This window comes from Oncorhynchus nerka, linkage group LG4 (assembly GCF_034236695.1).
Source record: "Oncorhynchus nerka isolate Pitt River linkage group LG4, Oner_Uvic_2.0, whole genome shotgun sequence".
In the NCBI taxonomy this organism is placed as follows: domain Eukaryota; kingdom Metazoa; phylum Chordata; class Actinopteri; order Salmoniformes; family Salmonidae; genus Oncorhynchus; species Oncorhynchus nerka.
Window position 1 is genome coordinate 44591663 of NC_088399.1, and position 12182 is coordinate 44603844.

At 43.5% G+C, this 12182-nt stretch overlaps 1 long non-coding RNA gene across 1 annotated transcript; it reads right to left on the reverse strand.

Annotated features, from left to right (window-relative positions):
• Positions 1 to 307: 307 nt before the first annotated feature.
• Positions 308 to 1958, reverse strand: LOC135571294 (uncharacterized). The gene is made up of 2 exons (XR_010463705.1): positions 1559 to 1958; positions 308 to 1295 (listed from the first exon to the last, which is right to left on the reverse strand). It is a non-coding gene; the product is annotated as an uncharacterized LOC135571294 (long non-coding RNA).
• Positions 1959 to 12182: the final 10224 nt, after the last annotated feature.

Below are 12182 nucleotides of genomic sequence, written 5' to 3' on the forward strand. Positions count from 1 at the left end.
GAGTACCTTAGGCCCGTTCTTTTCTGGGTCTCCCAATATCCCAACTCAACACATTCATCTCTTGCTAGTTGCGCATTTATAGGGGAATTATACAACATTTTTTTTTTTATTTTTTTTGTAAAAAATGATCTTCTGTTGTGATTTAAGAATTGGTATGGACTCAGAACATCCACAGACGAGGACGAGAATCGCTACACATGAGTTGTTTCTCTATAAGTAATTGTAATAGTGAGAGTACATGTTTTTTTAAGAAATCCCAAACCAGGAAAAAACTAATAGAGAAAACAGAATTCAGGAAAATACCAAATAGCATTTTAGGGGGGGCCCCTTAGAGTTGTTTATTAACCATCATTTTACCAAGTATATTGAGAGAAAACATGTTGTACAGCAAGGACCTAGGGAAGACTTGCAAGGATGAAGGAAAAGAGAAGAATGTGCCTATTTGAATGTTAAAAGAATGCTCTCATGCTGGAATAGGTTAGAGACCCCTGATGTGGAAAATCCACCACAATTGTGTATGTCATAGTAGTCATATAAGTCAAGACATATTCAAATACACTACTGACATAACGCAAAACACACAAAATCTTACCAGATACTCATTCGATTTTTGTATAAAAAAAATATTCTTATGCCATACAAGATTCTTATTTGTTTTTCATTACTCTTTTCCATTTGGGAATGTACCTATAATACTATTCTGAAGCTGACAACAAAAGCTATAAATCCATTAAAAACTGTAAATATATTCAAGTACATTTTCCATACAACAAATAATGATAAACTGGAAAAATGTAGCTTGAATTCTGACTAGTATTTATAAACATTTAAAGACGGTCTCCTCTGCTCTCTGTGACTGGAGGGGGAGTTGCTGGAGCGGGAGTTGGCGGAGCTGGAGTTAGAATGTCCTCAGTGACACATGCAGTAACGCCCCCTGGTGAAGGTGTCGTTTCATTGATGACTAGCCCATTTGTGGACATTTCTATCACCGGTGGGATAGTTGACCTGGCAGCAGTGGGTGGGTTCACTGTGGCTGGAGCAATTGGTCCAGGTGTCGTCCTCTCAGGGAAGATCTCCTCTGAACTTGATGCATCAGATTCTGAGGACTGGTTGGATTCTGAAGATTCTGAGGAAGACTCCATTGACACTGAAGAATCAAAGAACTTTGGTGATCCCGGGCCTCTTCCCTTGCTGTGTCTGAAGACATCCTCAGAAGAGTGACCCCGCTCGTACCATTTCAACCATTCCAATGGATGTGATGCTTTATGGCCATTATGGTGTCCAGGCCTGCCAAACTGTGGAGTGAACAAAACACAAGACAACAGCACCTGAAAAATACTGTAACGATAGCCACTACCAGGGGAGCAACTTTGGTTTTAGAAGTGGGGGGGGACATAATTATTATTATTTATTTTTTTATCCAGTCGGATAAACACTCCAAACAGCCTACCCGACAGGGGGGACAATTAGCAATTTCCCAGTGAAAGTTGCGCCTCTGGCCACAACTACTACTAATTATGGAAAAGGAAGGAAAATATCAAAATGTTCACCCACTTACCGGTTTTGTGAATGCTGTTGTGATAAACACAACAAGAAGTGCAGTCCTCAGTAGCTCCATCTTTTACAATTATTTTCTGATTTAAAAAGAATCAGAAATCAAATATAGATTACTCTGAGTAGAGGTCCTGTATGAGCCTACTGTGGAGGAGAACATAAAATGGACAGACATCCAAAGCTGGAGTTAATATAGCCAGTGTCAATGAGTAAACCAAGGGTTGGGCAGCCATCTAATCCTTGGAATGTTGCAGGAGGATGACTTGGCCGGATATTTCCCACTACAGTAGAATAGGCTTTCTGACTGTGTGTAACACCCATCTGCCATTTCATCACTGAAAATGTGCCTCTCTGAACTCCAAAACTGAAATAACTCCAGTGTAAACAAATTAGTAAATCATCTAGGCAGCCCCTCCTTTGTTGAAGAGATCCATTGTGTTGAAACATCTGAAAATGAAAAAAGCTGCTACGATATCTGTCACTAGAAGGATTTATATATTTGCCAGAAGCAACACTGTGGTTTTATTTTACATAGTTTGAACTATTTGATTAGTCAGGTTCTAGCCTCACTAGCTCAAACTAGTGACGATAATCATTTAAACCACAAGCTTAGCCAACAATATATCATGGAAATTCCCTGAAACCAACTAATTTATGATTCAAAATGTGTAGACATGCCTTGCGGCAGGTAGCCTAACGGATAGTGCATTCGGCTGGTAACTGAAAGGTTGGTGGTTCAATTACACGAGCCGATAAGGAAAAACCTCTGTTGATGTGCCCTTGAGCAAGGCACTTAATCCTAATTTTCTCCAGGGGCATCATACTACTATGGATGACCCTGTAAAACAACAGATTTCCCTGGATCCTGGTATGTGACAATATGTTACTCATTGACCCTGGCTATATTAGCACCAGCTTTGGATGTCTGTTCATTTTATGTTCTCCTCCACAGTAGGCTCATACAGGACCTCTACTCAGAGTAAACAATATTTAGATTTTTTGACCTTTTTTTTTTAAATCAGAAAATAATTGTAAAAGATGGAGCTACTGAGGCCTGCACTTCTTGTTGTGTTTATCACAACAGCATTCACAAAACCTGTAAGGGTTTTCGTCTTCCTCCTCTGACGAAGAGGAGTAGTAGGAAGGATCGGAGGGCCAATGTTTAGCATGGTAAGTGTCCATTTTAATATAAAAACTGAACACTACAAAAATACAAAATAACGTGAATGCACAAACGAAAATCGAAACAGTCCCGTATGGTACAGACACAGGAAACAATCACCCACAACTCAAAAGTGAAACCAGGCTACCTAAGTATGGTTCTCAATCAGGGACAACGATTGACAGTTGCCTCTGATTGAGAACCATACCAGGCCAAACACAGAAATCACAAAACATAGTAACATAAGTAGTAGAAGTTGTGGCCAGGGGCACAACTTTCACTGGGAAATTGTTAATTGTCCCCCCTGTCGGGTAGGCTGTTTTGAGTGTTTATCCGACTGGATAAAAAAATATAAGAATAATTATGTCCCCCCCCACTTCTAAAACCAAAGTTGCTCATTGGGTTGATCCAATATGGGTTGGGGCTAGGAAAACATAATACAGGGTTATGCTGTGGATGTTAAATACATTTAAAAATTGAAGATAATGTTTGGTGGCTCCTCAGACCCTCTCACTACACACACAAAATCAAACACTCAAATGATGCTGATATACACTGAGTGTACAAAACATTAGGACCAACATCCTAATATTGAGTTGGACCCCCTTTTGCCCTGAGAACAGACTCAATTCGTTGGGTCATGGACCTCTACAAGGTTTCGAAAACGTACCACATAGAAGCTGACCCATGTTGACGCCGATGCTTCCCACAGTTGTGTCAAGTTGGCTGTATGTCCTTAGGGTGGTGGACCATTCTTGATACACACAGGAAACTGTTGAGTGTCAAAAACCCAGCAGCTTTGCAGTCATTGACACACTCAAACTAGTGTGTCTGGCACCTACTAACATATCCGGTTCAAAGGCACATTCACCCTCTGAATGGCACACATACACAAACCATGTCTCACGGCTTAAAAATCCTTCTTTAACCCGTCTCCTCCCCTTCATCTAGACGGATTCAAGTGGATTTAACAGGTGACATCAATAAAGGATTCACCTGGTCAGCCTATGTCATGTAAAGAGCAGGTGTTCTTAATGTTTTGTATACTCAGTGTATTTTGATACCTTGCCTTAGAGATCTTACAACACAACAAAAACAGTTGAGTATCAACAGCTAGTGTAAACTAAACAGCGCCCACTAAAACAGATATCAACCCTACAAAAACAGTTGAGTATCAACAGCTAGTGTAAACTAAACAGCGCCCACTAAAACAGATATCAACCCTACAAAAACAGTTGAGTATCAACAGCTAGTGTAAACTAAACAGCGCCCACTAAAACAGATATCAACACAACAAAAACAGTTGAGTATCAACAGCTAGTGTAAACTAAACAGCGCCCACTAAAACAGATATCAACACTACAAAAACAGTTGAGTATCAACAGCTAGTGTAAACTAAACAGCGCCCACTAAAACAGATATCAACCCTACAAAGTAGATACATTTCCTGAGACATTCCCCCTGACTGTGTTTCACTGAACCAATCATCATCATCATCATCATCATCCTTTAGGAAAGTTTCTTCCCAGAACCAAGGTTGATGACAAATGGGGGAATTTTGGTGCCACTGAGTCAGAGAATAGGGATAATGTGTTTAATGGAAATTCCCTGTTAGAAACAACTCATTGTTAATTACTGTCGAAGTGTAAACCTACTGGGCAAAAACTGGTTGAATCAACGTTGTTTCTGTGGAAAACTGATTGGATTTGAAAACGTAAAGGAATTTAGCTTCCCCCTCACCCAATTTAACCTAAATCCAATGACAGTGACATTTTTGGTTGATTTCACGTTAGTTGAAAACTCAACCCATCGTAAATCAAAACTAGACGTTGAACTGACATTCCTTGTCAGTACCCTGTCAACCATTTTGAAAAATGTACTATATTGAGACTGATGACAATGACAAAAAGTCAATTAAGTCCAGTCATAGCTGCTGTAATCTCATGCAAGGAGCTGTCAAAAAGGTAGCTGTCAGCGTCAGTGGTGTATAGGTGAGGACAGAGTCAAGCGCAGGAAACAGAACTGAGTAAAAATAACGTACTTTACTCTGGGAAAATAAACAGTACAATAAATTCACGTAGGGATAACAAACACTAACACACAAGACTAACAAATAACAGGAACAATCACACACAAAATATAATGAGAACCAGAGGGTTAAATAGGGAAATAATAATAACGTAATGGGAACCAGGTGTGTACAATCAAAAAGACATAACAAATGGGAAAAGAAATGTGGATCAGTGGCAGCTAGAAAACCGGTGACGAAGACCTCCGAACGCCGCCCGAACAAGGAGAGGCACAAACTTCGGCGGAAGTCGTGACAGTAGCATGAAATACCAATGAAGAATCATGGTTTGTTAAGCAATTTCCTTTTATAACGTCAGAAATATTGACTAACAAGTTCAATCTTGCCCAACCTGTTGCATCCAGGGTGGTTCCTCCATGTCCTTGGTTTCAACCACCGACAGAGGGTAGATGTGAGGACGCAGAGCCTGCAAGCAGATCGATGGCACAGTCCCGGGGCGATGAGGAGGGAGACAGGTGGCGCAGGTTTTGGAAAATACTTCCCACAGGTCCTGGTATACCTCCAGGATGTTGGGCTAAAGGGCAACCACAGGTCTCTCAACCAACGTGGAACCACAGGGGACGGGAAAGCAGGTCCTCCGGCATTTGGGTCCCCAGTCCGTGATTTTCATCCTCGACCATGAGATGGTGGGGTTATGGCGTTGAAGCCAAGGGAGGCAGAGGATGATCTTGTGAGCTGGTGATGAAGGCAGTGTTCTCCTGATGGATGGACTCCACAGTGAGGGTGAGTGGTTTGGTGATGTGCGTGATGGTCCCGGAACCTAGTGACCGATTATCGAGGGCTTGAACTGGGAAAGGAGAGGAGAGCGGGGATGAGGTGATGTTAAGAGAGGAAGCAAGGGTCTGGTCAATGAAGTTCCCCGCGACACCGGAATACACTAACGCTGTAGAAACAATACACGAGGGACAGTCAACTAGTGTGATCGACACCAAAAAGGGTTTGGCGGAAGGTGATGAAGAGGGGATACTCACTCCTGCCATAGCAGGTAGAAGATCACGTGATCGTCCCTCTGCTCTCGTGGATCCCGAGTTGGGATGTACCGGACACTGCTGGAGCTGGTACCCTCCTTCACCTCAATAGAGACAGAGCCCCAGTTGTCTTCATCTGCATCGCTCCGTCACGGAGAGGCGTGTGACCCCTACCTACATGGGTTCAGGATCTGATCCGAAGTGTTCACTGGGGGAGGGGGGGGGGGGGGAAGTGAGGAGAGCACCGACGCTACTGAAGTAGGTTATCGCGATGAGTGTGTCCACGGAGTGGTTGTCATCTCGACAGGACAGTGCCGGCTGGACCTCCTCGCACAGTCCTCTTCAGAATAGCGTATGAAGCTCTGGCTCATTCCATGCACTGAATGCTGCTACTGTCCGGAAGGTGAGCGCATACTCGGCAGCCGTCTGGTCTTCCTGCCAAAGTTGGAGTAGGCACTCACGTCCCTCTCTGCCCTCCGGTGGAGGATCGAAGACAGCCATGAACCCCCTCATACAAATAAAGCTCCTCCTCTCTAGGAAGCCACGGCATTTAGATGGGGTGCCGTCATATTTATCCGGGGTCGTGGTGTTGACGAAGTAGATATCCATTCTCGTCGACCGACAGGGAGATGTTCTGATTTCCTGCTGCTTCCATTTGTAGAGGCAGTTTTCTGCTGGGAGTCGAGAAGCAGGTGCAGGTGGTAAGATTAATACAACAAAGAACATGGAACAATACAACATAGGAGTAGTGTCTTGACATGAACACAGAAACAATACTGACTAGGGAATGAACCTAAGGGAGTGCCAGATAAAGGGGAGGTAATGGGGTCCTGGTGTGCCTCGTGATGAAGCACAGGTGCGAGTAATGATTGATGCCAGGTGCGCTTAATGATGCTGGGCACACCTGTATTTGGGGAGATTCTCCCATTATTTTCTGCAGATCCTTTATCAGGTTGGATGGGGAGCGCTGATGCACAGCTATTTTCAGGTCTCTCCAGAGATGTTAGATCGGGTTCATGTCCAGGCTCTGGCTGGGCCACTCAAGGACATTCAGGGTCGTGGTCGTGTTGGAAGGTGAACCTTCACCCCAGTCTGAGGCCCTGAGTGCATCAAGGTTTCTGTACTTTGCTCCGTTCATCTTTGCTTCCATCTTGACTAGTCTCCCAGTCTGCTGAAAAACATCCCCACAGCATGATGCTGCCACCACGTTTCACCGTAGGGATGGTGCCAGGTTTCCGCCAGACGTGATGCTTGACATTCAGGCCAAAGAGTTCAATCTTGGTTTCATCAGCCAAGAGAATCTTGTTTCTCATGGTCTGAGAGTCTTTAGGTGCCTTTTGGCAAACTCCAAGTGGTCTGTCATGTGCCTTTTACTGAGGAGTGGCTTCCATCTGGCCACTCTACCATAAAGGCCTGATTGGTGGAGTGCTGCAGAGATGGTTGTCCTTCTGAAAGTTTCTCCTATCTCCACAGAGGAACTCTAGAGCTCTGTCAGAGTGACCATCCGGATCTTGATCACCTCCCTGACCAAGACTCTTCTCCACCGATTACTCAGTTTGTTCAGGCGGCCAGCTCTAGGAAGACTCTTGGTGGTTCCAAACTTCTTCCATTTAAGAATGTTGGAGGCCACTGTGTTCTTGGGGACCTTCAATATTGCAGAGATGTTTTGGTGCCTTGACACAATCCTATCTCTGAGCTCTACAGAAAATTCCTTCAACCTCATGGTTTGGGCTTTTCTCTGACATGCACTGTCAACTGTGAGACCTTATAAAGACAGTTGTGTGCCTTTCCAAATCATGTTCAATCAATTGAATTTACAACAGGTGGACTCCAATCAAGTTGTAAAAACATCTCAGGAATGATCAATGGAAACAGGATGCACCTTCACAGCCAAGTGTCTGAATACTTTTGGAAATAAGGTATCTGTTTTTTATTTTTAATACATTTGCAAAAAATGTTTTAAAAAATCTGTTTTCTCTTCGTCATTATGGGGTATTGCGTGTAGAATACAAGGATTTTTATAGTAAGGCTGTAACATAACAAAATGTGGAAAATGTGAAGGAGTCTGAATGTATGTACAGTACATGTAGGTAGAAGTAAAGTGACTATGCATAGATAATAAACAGAGATGCAAAAAGTCCTGGTAGCCATTTGATTAGCTGTTCAGAAGTCTTACAGCTTGGGATTAGAAGCTGTTAAGAAGTCTTTTGGACCTAAACTTGGCACTCCAGTACCGCTTGCCGTGTGGTAGCAGAGAGAACAGTCTATGACTAGGGTGGCTGGAGCCTTTGGCAATTTTTATGGTCTTCCTCTGACACTGCCTGGTATAGAGGGCCTGGAGGCCAGGAAGCTTGGCCCCAGTGATGTACTGGGCCGTACGCACTACCCTTTATTTTGCCTTGCGGTCGGAGGCCGAGCAGTTTCCATACCAGTCGGTGATGCAACCATACTCTCGATGGTGCAGTTGTAGAACTTTTTGTGGATCTGAGGACCATTCCAAATCTTTTCAGTCTCCTGGGGGAACAGGCGTTGTCGTGTCCTCTTCACAACTGTCTTGGTGTGGTTGGACCATGATAGTTTATTGGTGATGTGGACACCAAGGAACACTCAACCTTCTCCACTACAGCCCCGTTGATGAGAATGGGGGTGTGCTCGGCCCTCCTTTTCCTGTAGTCCATAATCATCTCCTTTGTCTTGATCATGTTGAGGCAGGGGTTGTTGTCCTGGCACCACACTGCCAGGTCTCTGACCTCCTCTGGCTGTCTCATCGTTGTCGGTGATCAGGCCTACCACTGTTGTGTCGTCGGAAAACTTAATGATGGTGCTGGAGTCGTGCCTGGCCGTGCAGTAATGGGTGAACAGGGAGTACAGGAGGGGACTGAGCACGCACCCCTGAGGGGCCCCCTTGTTGAGGATTAGCGTGGCAGATGTGTTGTTACCTACCCTTACCACCTGGAGGTGTCCCATCAGGAAGTTGAGGATCCAGTTGCAGAGGGAGGTGTTTAGTCCCAGGGTTCTTAGCTTAGTGATGAGCATTAAGGTCACTATGCTGTTGAACGCTGAGCTGTAGTCAATTAATAGCATTCCCACACAGGTGCTCCTTTTGTCCAGGTGGGAAAGGGCAGTGTGGAGTGCAATAGAGATTACGTCATCTGTGGGTCTAGTGTTTCTAGGACAATGGTGTTGATTTGAGCCATGACCAGCCTTTCAAAGCACATCATGGCTACAGATGTGAGTGCTACGGGTCGGCAGTCATTTAGGCATGCTATCTTAGTGTTCTTGGGCAGAGAGACTATGGTGGTCTGCTTGAAACATGTTGGCATTACAGACTCAGTCAGGGACACGATGAAGTGTAAGTGAAAACACGTGCCAGTTGGTCAGCGCATGCTCGGAGTACACTCCTTGGTAATCCGTCTGGCCCTGCGGCCTTGTGAATGTTGATCAATATCAGAAGCACACATTATTTACAATCACAGACACTCACCCCAAAATTGACTGGTTATTCCACTCCCCTTGTTTTGTCATCCACCTATGTAGAGAGAAAGTAATCTAATATATCAGAACTGATGTTCAGGTGACGTACCATTTTGATAAATGTGTTACATTATTTTAATCATGCACTTACTGGGGCAGCAAGACAGAAGCTCACAAGTAGAATAACCGTCATTATAAGGCTACCTGTATGAAGGATAATCAGAATTGTATAGATCAGAATTACCTGACAGAATTACCTGACATGCCATTTACAATGAATAAAGTGAATCTACAAAATGTTCAAAGAGTATGAATCCAGTTAGATGACTGTGTATCCTACAATTCCAATTTGACATCTTAGTGGGCTTATATATATGGTTCACCTATTCTGAGCTATCCAATCAGATCACTGCCCTGTTATTTGTTTAATTAGTTTCACCACAAAAACAAAGTCCCACCATAACTTAATTCAATATGAATCACTGATCAGTTATTATGAAATGAAAGATGTCTCCCCTTGATTGTTTTTAAAAAAGAAGCTTTTGGGGGAGGGGGTGTTCCAATACTGCTGGACAAGAAATAACACACAGTATTGATGTATTTTCTGAGGTGAGCATATCATAGAAAGGGTGGAGCAATGCTGTGATGGTAAAGTCTAGACTTGATTCTGGTGGCTTCAATTGTAATTTGGGATTGTGGAAAAAATAAATGAGCTTGGTTTGAAGTCCAATTCACTTTCATAATGTAGTTGTCATATTTACTCCCACTCCCCCTGTCTCCTGGGGCGGCAGGGTAGCCTAGTGGTTAGAGTGTTGGTTAGAGTCTAGTAACCAGAAGGTTGCATGTTCAAACCCCTGAGCTGACATCTATTGTTCTGCCCCTGAACAGGCAGTTAATCCACTGCTCCTAGGCTGTCATTTAAAATAAGAATTTGTTCTTAACTGACTTGCCTAAATAAATGAAGGTAAAAAGAAATCTCCAGCGCTTGACATTGTGCACACCTGTGCCTCATGACACTCACCTGGACTCCATCACCTTCCTGATTACCTCCCCTGTATCTGTCACTCCCCTTGGTTCTTTCCTCAGGGGTTATTGACTCTGGTTCATGTCTGCACCCCCCCTTTTTTTGTCTGTGTCTTGTTTTGGGCGAGAAAGTATTAAATTTGCACTCCCTATACTTGCTTCCTGACTCCCAGTGTACATGTTACAGTAGTGGCTTTAGGTGTTTCATTATAAATGTTGACATTTGGATTGGTTCATATGGATCATGTTGGTGGATTTCATAGTGATTTCTATTTTTCATTATAAACTGGTTGGTTTGAGCCCAGAATGCTGATTGGCTGACAGCTGTGGTATATCAGACCGTACACCACGGGTGTGACAAAACATGTATTTTTACTGCTCTAATTAATTATTGGTAACCAGTTTATAATAGCAATAAGGTAGCTCACGGGTTTGATATTTGGCCAGTATACCACAGCTAATTGCTGTATCCAGTCACTCCGTGTTGTATCGTGCATAAGAACAGGCCTTAGCTGTGGTATATTGGCCATATACCCCACCCCCTCTGGCATTATTGATTTTATATTGTACAAGTATACTATTCTGCTTTTATCGAACCCCTAATCATACCCCTCAAAACCCTCATAATCCTTGACCAAGAGCTTTATGCTAAAAGGATGTAGCTAATCCTATAGAGTAGACACCATTGGATTCCCAGTAGAGCAGTGTTTCCCAATCAGGGGTACTAGGACACAGGGGCTCCTTGAGAAGACTCATGAGACCACAGGGGTACTCTGGGCAGAGCAATATGTACTTGGTGGTACAGTAACCAAAAAAGGTTGGGAACCACTATAGAGGAATAACTGTAGCCCACATTAACTCCAGTCTGTATGTCATTGTCCTTCTCACAGAACAAACTTTTAGTGTATGTCTTACTGCTCTGGCAAGTCTAATGGATCCTGAATAATAGCTAAGCACTTGAGTATTGCTATCTGGGCTCTAACTCCTCTAGCTCCACAATGAAATAGGGTGCAGGCCAGGCAGCAGGCTGTTAGCCAGCCTGCCAGCATAGTGGAGTCTGCCACTAGCACAGTCAGTGTAGTCAGCTCAGCTATCACCATTGATACCGTGTCTGTGCCTCGACCTAGGTTGGGCAAAACTAAACATGGCGGTGTTCGCCTTAGCAATCTCACTAGGATAAAGACCACCTCCATTCCTGTCATTATTGAAAGAGATCATGATACCTCACATCTCAAAATAGGGCTACTTAATGTTAGATCCCTTACTTCAAAGGCAATTATAGTCAATGAACTAATCACTGATCATAATCTTGATGTGATTGGCCTGACTGAAACATGGCTTAAGCCTGATGAATTTACTGTGTTAAATGAAGCCTCACCTCCTGGCTATACTAGTGACCATATCCCCCGTGCATCCCGCAAAGGCGGAGGTGTTGCTAACATTTACGATAGCAAATTTCAATTTAAAATAATGACGTTTTCGTCTTTTGAGCTTCTAGTCATGAAATCTCATGAAATCTCAATCACTTTTTATAGCTACTGTTTACAGGCCTCCTGGGCCATATACAGTGTTTCTCACTGATTTCCTTGAATTCCTATCGGACCTTGTAGTCATAGCAGATAATATTCTAATCTTTGGTGACTTTAATATTCACATGGAAAAGTCCACAGACCCACTCCAAAAGGCTTTCGGAGACATCATCGACTCAGTGGGTTTTGTCCAACATGTCTCTGGACCCACTCACTGTCACAGTCATACGCTGGACCTAGTTTTGTCCCATGGAATAAATGTTGTGGATCTTAATGTTTTTCCTCATAATCCTGGACTATCGGACCACCATTTTATTACGTTTGCAATTGCAACACATAATCTGCTCAGACCCCAACCAAGGAACATCAAAAGTCGTGCTATA